The sequence below is a fragment of the Berghia stephanieae genome, chromosome 4 (genome assembly GCF_034508935.2).
Source record: "Berghia stephanieae isolate SIO BIC M18660-M18661 chromosome 4, UCSD_Bste_1.3, whole genome shotgun sequence".
Lineage (NCBI taxonomy): Eukaryota > Metazoa > Mollusca > Gastropoda > Nudibranchia > Aeolidiidae > Berghia > Berghia stephanieae.
The window spans coordinates 18034020-18046519 of record NC_088363.1 but is presented as its reverse complement, the minus strand read 5'-3'; positions in this window follow the sequence as shown (position 1 = coordinate 18046519).

The window sequence follows — 12500 nt, the reverse complement described above, 5'->3', positions numbered from 1 at the left end:
GATCTCCCCTAATGGACAGGGAGGTACTTACTGTGTCTTCTATCCCCCTAATATATGTTATCCCAACTTGCTTTCTGTCTTTGTTTTGGAATGAGATTACTTGGTTTTGTCCTGGCCCTGGCCGGATACCCTGGCTGAGAGGGAAACAGTCAAATGTATAGTTAATTTTGGAATATGATATTTTTTTCCTTGTAAATCATCTCTGTTATGCACTATATTATGTTTATTTTACGTATTACGTATATAATTTGTAAACATTTAAGTGTGTTACTCTTAGTGGGGTCTTGTGCTTGAGTTAAATAATGCTGAAATAATGCTGAAAACTTATATAGCGCTATAACTCCAAGACACCAGACTCTAAGCGCTTAGGTAGGATGAGACATTTAGGTAATCTCAAACTAAGTACTCTGACAGTGTTCTTTTGGAATCATGTTTCCTATTTGAACCAATTCCTCTTTGTCTTACCTTTTCTTGGGTGCTTTAATTGTAATTCTAGAACTTTTTGCGACCCCATTTTCTTCCTCTTTACTGTCGCTGATATGACCATACTGTGTTGCAAGCACCGTAAAACCCTTAACAACTGACATAGGTCTATCTATCTTTATTCGTACCAAGAATTACCAAGGATGCATGTTCCCCCCAGAGCGTATTCTCCATGTATGGCGAAAACATAATGAAAAAAATGAAAGATATGCCAGGAATAAAGGTAAATGTACCAATTGTAAAGAACATCAGATATGTAGATGACTCAATTCTTGTGACAGAAAATGACAAAGAGCTACAAGATTTGATAGATAAGATTGGGATTGAGAGGGAGAAAATGTGTCTCCACTATTTGAGGGTCTTATTTTAATCGTGGGGACATGACGAATAATTAATATTTCAATTTCAAGATAATTAATTGAATGGTGGCCCTAACCACCTTGAATACATTCCTGCCTCCCGGATTAGCTGGCCTTATTGTTTTTCATTTATCATAATTTTTGACTCATGCATAAAATTACATAAATTTTTTAACCCGAAAGGCCAACTATTTCCATTTGTCGGTATATGGTCCAAACGAATTCGTAGCAGGCATAAACTATAGATTATTAGTCACTTAAACAAGACCAATGCTTATCAGCGCCCTTCTTTGGAATGTTGGTGGTATGCGTTTAAGTAAAATACGAGTTCTGCCCTCCAGATTAATCATCACCTCACCTCATTCTCTTGACTGAGGAGGTCGTCGAGAAGATACGGAGAGATGATTTTGAGTTTTGAGTCTTCAGCTTTCCTCGTTAGTGTTGGGCCGTCCATCCTCGTTGTCCAATCCGTTACATTACCCATTAAGGTCCTTTCTTTTGTTTTTGTTTTAAACTAAAGAAAGTGAAATCAAGAGATCTGCGTTCCGTTGACTTGTTTGAATTTCAAAAGGACTTGCGAAACCATCTTGATTATCTATATTTGATTGCCTACTCCTGCTGTCACTATTGACTCTTGGAAACACTTAATCAAAAAGTTTTAGACAAACATTCACTACATAAAACGCGAAAAGTTAGTCAATGCTAGTATTCACCATGGTACATCGATAATGTCATGACAACCACCATGAGAGAAGTAAGAAAAGTGGAAAATGCTTGGAATAAATCTAACCTGCCGTGCCATTGGAAGACTCTGAAACAAGAGATGAAAAAGAGGAAGTACACCATGGAGACGACTTTGACTTTGACCAGGCCTGTGACCGGGATGGCAGTCGATTGTGAACATGTCCTTCTTCTATCTGAAAGAAGACCTATTTTCCTGCAAGCCATTTTTTGTGTGTAAGTGTGCATTAGAGAGCATGTGAGCATACGATCGCATATTTGCAAGTCTGACAGCCGGACGTAATTATGAGCAAAATCGGAATATGACCATCGATTCCATATTTTCGAGTCGATTCTTATTTTTAAATAATACAGATTCCCTTGATTACTGTTTTATTTTTCAACGTAATCGCATTACAATCGATGCATTTCTTCCAGCATGTAAATGTTGCTGCTGGAAGCTCGAAGAAATAAATAAAAATGTGAAATTGATTGTAAGCTTCAATTTAATTACAAAAACAGATCAAATGAACGTTTCGGGTTTCGTCTTTATCAACAAAACAGGATAAATGAAACACCACAGATGAATGAAAAAAAATGTCCCGGTTTATCTTCTAGAATTGTGTGCCCAGTCCTAAATAATTCACACAAATGTACACTTGTGATCTTCCCAGACATCTTTACTATATAACCTGATTAAATCTCATCATGAACATCAGATGGCTTTAACCCTTTTTTCATGCAGAAATCGAATGACAACCTCGAACTGGTCTTTGTTTTTTCAATAAGGGTGGCCATTTTTGATATGACGCCATTCGTGTTCAATATGATGAACAATCAGTGCCAGTACTTTGGAAAACATCGATTTTCGTTCCAGTTCCAAAAAAGCGTTGTCCGACCGTATTGAATGACTTCCGTCCAGTGGCGCTTACATCGCTTGTAATGAAATGTTTAGAAAAAATTTTAAAATCTGAGCTCCTACAAAAATGTTATGACCTGAAATTGCTAGATCCGTACCAATTTGCATACCAGCAACATCTCAGTGTTGAAGACGCACTATTAACCGCCACAAATTTGATCTCGAAACACCTTGACCAAACGCCCTCGAATTACGCCAGAATCCTGTTTGTCGACTTTTCGTCAGCTTTTAATGCCATGAACACAGATATTTTGCTTCAAAAGTTGTGCAGCATGGATATTCCAAACTACCTTATTAAATGGTATAAAGAGTTTCTGACCCATAGACCGCAATGTGTAAAATTGGGTGAACATATCTCCAACAAAAGAACGTTGTCGAACGGATGTCCCCAAGGCTGTGTGAGTTCCCCAATCCTGTACATCTTATACACCAACGACTGCAGACCATCCTTTGAAAATTGTTTTATAGTGAAATATGCAGATGATACTGCTATTCTTGGCTTATTAAAAGATAAAGTTACCGTAAAGAATTATTTCAAACAAATAAATATATTCGCCGATTGGTGTAAACAAAATCAGCTTGAATTAAATGTTGAAAAAACGAAAGAACAGGTGTTTGGTGTAAAAATAAAAACGACTTAAAGTGTGTGGCGATCGGTAAAGATGATGTTGAGATAGTTGACTATTTTAAATATTTAGGAATAACCATTGATAGTTCCCTCAATTTCTCTCAACATATTAATATAATATCTAAGAAAGTTGCCCAAAGATTATACATCCTAAGGAAATTGAGAACATTTCAAGTAAGGAAGAAAACTATGTTAAGAGTTTATGACTCATTGATTAAAAGTGTAATTGCGTTTGGCTGCACCATATGGTTTGGAGGATGCCGACTTAAAGATAAATCAAAAATTTCAAAATCTATCAAAGAGGCATCAAAATAATAAACCATCCTCTTGATGGAGTAGAAAGAATTCATGGAAAAGCAATAGAAAGGAAAGCATTCTCAATTACCAACAATAAAAAACATATTTTATACCATGAATTTAGTCTTTTACCATCTGGGAGAAGGTTTTGTCAGATTAAATGTAGAACTAACAAGTATAAATCAACGTTCGTTCCATCAGCAATAAAAATTTTGAATATTTCATATGGTACAGAAAAACCAAGGATTGATTCGTTGACTGATTAACTGATTAATTTATTTAATGTAAGATTAACTGACCAATTGATAATGATGATAATTTTTGGTGTTGAATTGCCACAATCGTAACAAATTGAAAACGAAATGAATATGTTTATGTTGTGTATATCGCACGTGTGAAAGAAAGAAAGAGAGAGAGAGAGAGAGAGAGAGAGAGAGAGAGAGAGAGAGAGAGAGAGAGAGAGAGAGAGGGAGAGAGAGAGAAAATAAGTAGGAGTGAAATATCTGTTCAATCTTAGTTATCGTTTAACATTATAACAAGTGTAACTAAATGACAAATTGCCATATTTATGGACAATAAAGATCTATTATTATTATTATTATTATTATTATTATTATTATATGACTGTCAATATTGGTGCATAATGGCGAAAATGCAATTTGAATTCACTTCCATGTGGTGTTTACAGATAAAACACATCTTAAATGGTTTGAAAGAAATGGTCGTATTTTGTTTTGTTTTTTTGTGTGTGTGACAGTCCTCCTATTTCACTTTTTTAGAGCGTTTCCGTTACAACAATGAGCCCATACACATTTAGGTCATCCGACCTGGAAATAAGTACCTACACGTCGATGTGAGTGTAATCTCGTTGGTGGGATACCATGCCCATGGCCTGGGGCTGAACACATTGGTACCTTATTGATGTTGGGACATAATTTTATTTTCATCCCCCCCCCCCCTCGTCTTATTCTATCTGTGGCACCAGCTCAAATAAGAAGTGGTGCAGGCATCAAATAGTGGCATTGTCATGCATGTTGTGTACCATGCCATTTTTTCATGTATTAAGTATGGCCATATTTCTAAAACTAAAGTTAATGTAAGGTTAAGTCTTGGATTATTAGAGTGCTCATCCATTTGATTGAGAGCATTAGTATTTTTTGTGTAGATGTCTCATTCTGATATTTAAAAACATATAGCCCATAGATCTGTTTCTGTTTCGTTGTCTTCTAGTCCAAAGTTTCACTCTTTGATCCTATAGCCCGAAGAGGCGAACATAGAAACAGATTTGATGATCACAAATATAACCAAAAAAAGGCAAAAAGAAAGAAACAAAGAAACAAATGACAAACAAAAAACAAACAAACCCAAAAACATAAACAAAAACATTAAAAACAATAAAAAACAGCAACCCCCCCCCCTAAAAAAACCCCACACAAAACAAACACCCCCCCCCCCCCACCCCACAAAACAACATCAAACAAACAAACAAACCCCCCCCCCAAAAAAAAAAAAAAAAACAAAACAAAACAAAACAAAACAAACAACAAAAGACAACAAAAAAACAACAAGACAAAATTTAAAAAGGAAGTAAAACACCCAAAATCATAAATCTAAGCTTAAAGTCTTCTTCCAAACATATTATATTTATAGTCTTGAATGTCTTTGAGACACCAGCGAGGGAAAAATTTCTTTTTTTTTATTCCAGCGATCTTACCCAATACCCTAAATTATTGCTCTGTTCCGGGCATTCTTGTCACGGCTCCAATATCACTCACTGTCAACGGGGTCGGTAACGCAATTAGTGTCAATGTCCCACAGTCAGAGAGGATTCAAAATGAGACCCACCGAGTCAAGCCGGATTTATGCTGGGATGAACCAGTTGAGGTAATTTCAGTTATAAATCTCACTCACTGGTGCGAAATGACCGCCTAAATGTGGCGCAAGTGCCGCAATTCCCTTAAATAACAAAACAATAACAAAACAAAATGTTCCATTGATGATAATTAAAAAATAACGATAAGTGTTGAATTATAAGCTTCAATTTATTAGACGAAGCCTGATGCTGTGGACGTTTCGGGCTTCCCCTTTATCAATAAAACAGGATGAATGAAACACTACAGACGAATGAGATATTGTGATAGTGGCGTTGTTAAGGTGAATTCACAGTATCTGTCTTCGTCTAATAAATTGAAGCTTACAATTCAATACTTATCGTTATTTTTTCCTTCGAGCTTCAAACAGCAACATTTTCATTGGTGAGAACTATGAAATTTAGGTGTCTTTTGCAGGTCAACAATCTACATTCACTGTCTTCAATGAAAGCGGTTAATTCAACTCAAATCTGATAAGCACGACTAAAAATCAAAATTTTTCAGAGACAGGTCCATCCGGACCGACGAGCACTTATTTGCAGGTCAGATAATCCAATTCAATATGGGCTCATTGTTGTATCTAGTAGTATTGGAAATCTACAAAAAAAAAAAAAAAAAAAAAATGACGCAAAATATTGTTCATTACAACAATGTTAGATTAGGCCAGTAATTGCGTTCGGCTGTCAGACCTGTTAAATGTACACGTCGATTTCGATGTAAAGCCAATTGGAATCAATTGTCTGATGTCACGTCGCCCAGCAACGACGGCCATCGTGGTTCAAAACAAAGAAAATAGGTACTTTTTATTCTTTATGCTGGCAAGAACTTTTCTTATGTCTTGTGATCAGAATGTGTAAAAGTCAAAACATGATCAGATTTATAATGGTTTTTCCCTCTGAATACGCTTTTAAGGTCGTCAGAGAAATATTTCATAAGGGCGTCCGCCATTGTTCCGATAATTTAGAGCCAGTTACTAAGTTACCATGCGTCATTATGAGGGAAGTGACGTTACGACTGTTGAAGCGTATTGGAGACGGTGGGTCATAAATTATGTGAATTTATTCACTCAGAAGACAATTCTAATTCTATTGATAGATTTAGTTAAAAATACAAACAATCAAACAAACAAAACAAAACAACACTTTTAAGATTCTGCTTAGGAAACTCCCCGTCCTTCAAATATCGATCGATTAAAATGACCCTCATCTTGTCCAAAACTTTCAAACGTAGGACTTCTAAGGTAGTCCCGGGTTTGAGAGTTTGTTTTTTTAAAAAAAGATGCAGGTTACTTCAATAAAGAAAGCCCAACGTTTGAGAGTTTTTGGCAGGAAGAAGGTCATTTTTATCGATCGATATTTGAAAGACGAGTTTTCTGACCCTTTTTTTTCTGAAAAAAAAAAAACCCAGCAGAATCAGGCCATGGTCCTTGTTATACCCGCTGCCTACCAAGGCCAGAGATACGTATATGATTTCCTACATAAATAAGTTCTGACTCTTGTGATGGATCAGAATGTTATTCATAATATTATACCCATCGCGTCAATTCGGTACTTTGTCGGATTGACAAATAAGAGACGGGGCACTGGTGTAGGATAACCATTTGAAAAGGCGTATATGAAATTGTCCTAGACAAAGCAGAAAGAAAAATACAAAAAAAAAAAAAAAAAAAAAAAAAAAAAAAGCCTTAAAAAAAAGTCTGCCTCGAAAAACCAAAACAAAAAACAAAACCCCAATATATCAATCGACCTCGAGGCAGGCTGATTTTTTTTTTTTGAAGGAGGGGAGGGGGTTGTCTTTTTTCTTGTATTTTTCAATATGCTTTGTCTGGCACAGTTTCATATACGCCTTTTGTTAATTTTGTCGGAACGAGCTGATTATGGAAACTGAGTATAAATTCTAAAAGATAAAAGTTAGGAAATTCTTATTGTGCGTTTAAAAAACAAATTTAACTCTCCTCTCAGAAAGCATTTATTTTCAGTAAAGTTTTACAAGTGAAGCTTAAAACTATATTTGAAGCATCAGGTTGACGTCAACGTGATACCGTTATGAGATACTTGGTCACATATACTCTATCTGAACAAAGGTCACTGCCCTTTATTACCATCTATATCTATTACTCCCCTGTCACAGATAATAGGAGATTACAGTGTCTTTATGATCGAATTATGTAGGTTACCAATGAGTCTCTGACGGCAACGCCAATACTGATAATAATCAGTGTCAATGGGAACATTAGTATTACCCTCATTTCACTGCAAACTTCGATTTATTAACGTACTGTCGTACTCTTTAAAAAAAAAACAAAGACAAAAACAAACAAACAAACAGACAAACAAGCAAAAACACACTTACACACACATACACACACATACAATACAAAGAAAAATTACCCCCCCCCCCCCAATAAAAACAAAAACAAAACAAAAGCAAACAAACATTTGAAGCCCGGGGTTGAGAGTTTTTGACGACAAGATGAGGGCCATTTTAATAGATCGATATTTGAAGGACGACTTTTCTGGCCAAAAACTTTTAAATGTACGTTTTCCCCCCTCAGTGTACGACAGCGTGCGTAGTCACTGCCATACGAAGGAAAATAATGAATGTAAGCGGTTACTTTGTGGAAAGTTATCGAATTTGATTATAGCACTTGTCAACCTGGTAATAATAGAGAGGTTTAGCAGATCATACGTTTCACGCATCACGTATCAACTATATTATATCACATGATCATTCTCATTATACGTAAAAATAGTGTCGCTATGCGACTTTTGATTGGATGTTACAATGTAAACATTTCCACGACCAATATAAAAATTGCATATCGTGCTGTGGTTATAATATATCCAGTAAATTTGTAAAGAACACTTATTTCCGAATATTGCCATAATAATATAATAATATTTCAATTCCCAGCATCTCTTAAATTGTCAAATATTTTGTATCTATCGTTCAATAAGTCAAATCTATTGACAATCAACCTTCTCTAATGAATCTGTTGTTTTCAATCAACTTAGACGTCTATCTCGTAGTAAACATTTTTCTCTCATAATGTTGAAACTGAATAAAGATCTTATTGAAGAGTAAGTCAGTTGTGTGTGTGTGTGTGTGTGTGTGTGTGTGTGTGTGTGTGTGTGTGTGTTTGAGAACCAATTCACCTCTTTTACGGGTAGGTAGCTATGTCATAAATTATTCCTCTAACTTTTGAACGAGTTCATGTAATCATAAACATCAAAGTCCTTAAACTCTGAAGAGAATTTTAACTGCTCTGTGGCTGTGAATCAACCAAAAGTGAGCGATATTGGCAAGCGTAATTGGCTTTAAAAAAAAAAGGAAGGAGGTAATAATTAGCGTCATCCGTTTCACGCCATTAAAGGCGGGATTACCCCGGCCCAATGGGCATAATGAATCTTAAGGACTACAATTTTTTTATAGTTGGCTTCAGGATTTAGTTGGGCTTTTTTGTTGTTGTTGCTGTTTGTTATTTGTTTTTGTTGTTGTTATTATTATTACCTTTTTTTGTATACGTTGTATCCATAGATTCACCGACACGAGTTACCATGTACAAATGCTTTGAAAAAAGAACACGTTAAAAAAAGATTGGCCTTAAAACTCGTCCCTCAAATGTCGATAAATTAAAATGACCCTTATCTTGTCAAAACTCTCAAACCTTGGACTTTTTCCTTTTTTTCTTTTTCTTTTTCTATTTTTTTTTTTTTGTCAAATGACGACAGAGTAAAAAGGTTTGGCATGTGATGTACACTGTGTTAATTAATCGTCAATCAGGCAAGTACACAATACGCTTCAACTGACGGGGCAATCTCATCTTCCGTGCCAAACTACCCGTCTCTCTCTCTCTCTCTCTCTCTCTCTCTCTCTCTCTCTCTCTCTCTCTCTGTGAGCGAATTGAACGCGTTGAGAAACTGTAAATTCGACAAAATAGTATTACTGGGACTATTCTTTATTTCTTTTTGTTTTATGTCAGTTAATTTGTTTAGCTCTCCAAATTTTATAGGAATATTTCTCTGTTAATCACAAAGTTGTTTGCGTTAGAAAACAAAACAAAACAAAACAACCACCCTAAAAACGCATGTTGCTATTTCGGATTCAAAGTTTGTCAATCCGCTTACGGCCAGGCTATGGTTCAAAGCTATTTTCGTTCCCAATCTGTGTGCTAATTTAAATTAATATGGTTTTTGATTTTTATGCCTGTTCCAAATGCGTAATATTTTTGTCTTTCATATTACGCTTACCTTTACAAACTCAGTCTCTTTGATTCTATCAAAAATGTTTTTTTTCTCTCCTATAATGTGAATATATATACTTTTGTCTATTTTTTTCATAAAACATTATATAGTCTACTCCTTTTCAATGCTTTGTTTTTGATTTGTCGATGTATCTAATTAGGGTTGGGACTAAATATTGATATAATTTTGAAATCACAAGTTGACACCGCTTCCATGGAGACAGCTTGCAATGCCTTTGTCCAAAGTGTGGAAAAATTGGTTTTGAATTCATGACTCGTGATGTCTTAGAAAATCGCAGGTAAAGCCTTCGTTCATGTGTTGCTTTAAACTTTTTAAATGTTGTCCTTGATGTTTTCCAGTTCTTGTTTAGAAGGGTTTTACTTTGTTTATTAATCATAATTCTTACAAAAATAGAACCGGTACGTTTTGTTGAAATTTGCGTAAGTATTGAGTACCCACAGATTAGAATTAAAATTCTCCGTCTGTTTGGTTTCTATAAAAATCTAGAAGTATTAAAAATATCTTAATATCTAGAAATATTTTTTCTCATCTAGAACCAGATTTCTAATATTTGTTTTAATACAAACACTCTGCTCCTATGTTTTATGAGTCTTAGAATGGGAATGTTATCATGGGGTCATAACTCATAACCCGGAGCTAGCATGACCATTCATGAACACCTTTTCAAAAAGAATAATCTGACTCTATGACATTGTAGTTTTGAAACACGGACATGTGAGTAAATGGACTAACCGACGAGTACATATTTGTAGGTTTGATAACCCAAATTGTTGAGGGGTCATTGTTGCAATATAAATACTATAAAAGCAATGTAAAATGTTGTCCATTACAACAATGTTAAATAAAGACCATAATTGTGTCCTGTTGTCAGGCCTTCAAATGTGTGTACTTCGGACTTAATTAATGATGATACTTTCTGAATAGTCTAAAATTATCAAGATATTCAAATGACAATGTTAATAGTTCGTTTTATCACCAATGTAAAACAAATAATGAGAGTTTTTCAAGCAATCTCAAGGATTTGATCCCAAATAGTCTTCTCTGCCGTCTTAAAACTTTCCTAATCTCGATTCTCACTTTTCATGTAACACTTACACACATATCAGAATCTAGCTATATCTTCTCTTGGCCAATATGGACATTGGTACTTCTTGTTCTGGGTCATCGATATCATTCCTTTTTGACGATGTGCACACATTTGCAGGTCCGATAATCGATTTCATAACATAGTTATGACGGTCAATATTTTACGGTGGTTTGAGAATATTTCCATTACAACAATGAGCCAAGAACAATATTGGTCACCCGACCTGTAAATAAGTACAGGCAAGGCCTTCTATATAGACGGCCTTGGTACAGGTCGTTTTTTATTTTACAACGATTACTTAATTTAATGATGTTATTTTTTAAGAAATCAAAGCTCACGTAATTAACCGCTTCAGCAGAAACAACAGGCCTCAAGTTTCAATAAGATACACGCATGCTTTGAGCGCAGTGCGTTTCCTTATTTGTCTCCACTTCGATCATTTCAGATGTCTGAGAAAGCCTTGAGGAATATACACGTAATTCCCTTCTCAGAGAAGAGCGAGATCTCACCACCGAGAACGGGAAAAGCAGTTTTATGAGTGTTGGCAGGGACCAAAACAAAACAAAAGCAAAACAAATAAAATGGCATCCCAATACGCTCCTTGGCCTGGGGCAAGTAATGTAACTGTTGGGTATTTTGTCTCGCCAAATACTACCATATGCGTGACTGATACAAAAACGATATTTGTGACTGAAACGGACACCATGTCACCGATTACATTTCCATTTTGAATTATTATTATAGAGCAGTAAAGTTAGGTGCCCCAAACGTAAACAATAACAAGTTGCTAGTGATTTCCGTTAGGGACCGGAATAATTTACGCACAATATAGGTCTCCCAATTTTGTAGTTTGAGTTGTAGGCAATACACTTTCAGCATTGAAAATATGTTTACATAAAATCTAACAGTTGCAGAAATAATAATATAAGGCTAAATTATTATGAAAATCAGGCTCCGAATAATTCTCGTTTTGTTCACACCAGCGCAATAATTTGCTCTGGTCTAAAAATAGATAGACTGTAACTTTTGATAAATTTTAGAAAATTTTACCTTTTGTTCCATAAAATATCCATATCTAGACATTATTTGATGCATGATCGAGTATTTATGAATATGTGTTTCTTTTGCCACCTAACAGCCAAATTTTAAAGGTTATTTTTTTTTTCTATAATTTACATTGGAACGTGAGCTGTCAAGACAGGAACATGTGGTTTGCCACGTGCTTCTCGACCTTTGTTTACGTTTGGGGCACCTAACTTTACTGCTCTATTGCACCACTGAGTGCGGATTTATCGATTATTATTGGTCGTGAAAGTGGTAATGCTAGATCTCCAACACGATTTATCCCATTGCAAGGAATATGATGGAACATTTCTGTCGTTGATCTTCAGTTGCGTTCAAATTATAATACAAACTGTTAATGCAGCGAATTGAAATTCTTTTGGAGCACTCATATAGGGCAAGAACTATAAGGCCACGAATAGCCATTCAAGTTAAGGATTGCTTTATTCATACGCAACACCTACGAAATCGATTTCGAACTGTAATCGAAACGTCTTAAACACCAAATAAGCAGACACATACTTAGACGCCGACTTCACGAACAGGGCATTATTTCTAGATGACCGTTAACGCGTCCTCATTTAAGACAAAATCAAAGCCGAGCTAGCCTTTAATGAATAATTTATAATAATAATAATTGAGCTTTTATATAGCGCAATATCCACTAAATGTGCTCAAAGCGCTTTACAAGGGGTCCCTGCCACCAGCAACATTTAACATGTAGGACGGGACATGACGCCTGTTAGGCGATATTACAATTTTTCGGACAGAGACAACGCTGTTAACGGCCAGGTACTCATTTTACACCT